Genomic DNA, 444 nt, shown 5'->3' with positions numbered 1-444 from the left:
AATTTGTTTGTGTCATCTTCTTAAAAGGGCATAATAATCTGCCCTATATTGTTCCGATTTTACAGTATTCGATTGCAGGGTTAAAATGGAAGCCTTGAATCATTTTGAAATGGAGACTTTATATTGACATGTAACAGATAGAATATTAAGATCTTGTTTGAGATGACCAAAAAGATATATTAAAATTTAAGTTAAAGTTCACAATTAATTTTTATCATACATTTCTTGAGATCTACCACTTTTCAATCACACGTTCCACCAAGTTCAATCAAAATCTAGAAAAAAATCTGATTTTCATCAAAACGGAGAGTGATTAAATATATAAATGCCACCTCTGGATATTATAGCATTATGCCTATGGCTATTGTAGATTATACCTCAACTTATTTCCTATCATGAAAAGTCACTAAACGAATCTTATTTATGAATTTGGAGTATTTGTAC

The sequence above is a fragment of the Olea europaea genome, chromosome 13 (assembly GCF_002742605.1).
Source record: "Olea europaea var. sylvestris chromosome 13, O_europaea_v1, whole genome shotgun sequence".
NCBI classification, from domain to species: domain Eukaryota; kingdom Viridiplantae; phylum Streptophyta; class Magnoliopsida; order Lamiales; family Oleaceae; genus Olea; species Olea europaea.
This window is presented reverse-complemented; position numbering follows the sequence as displayed.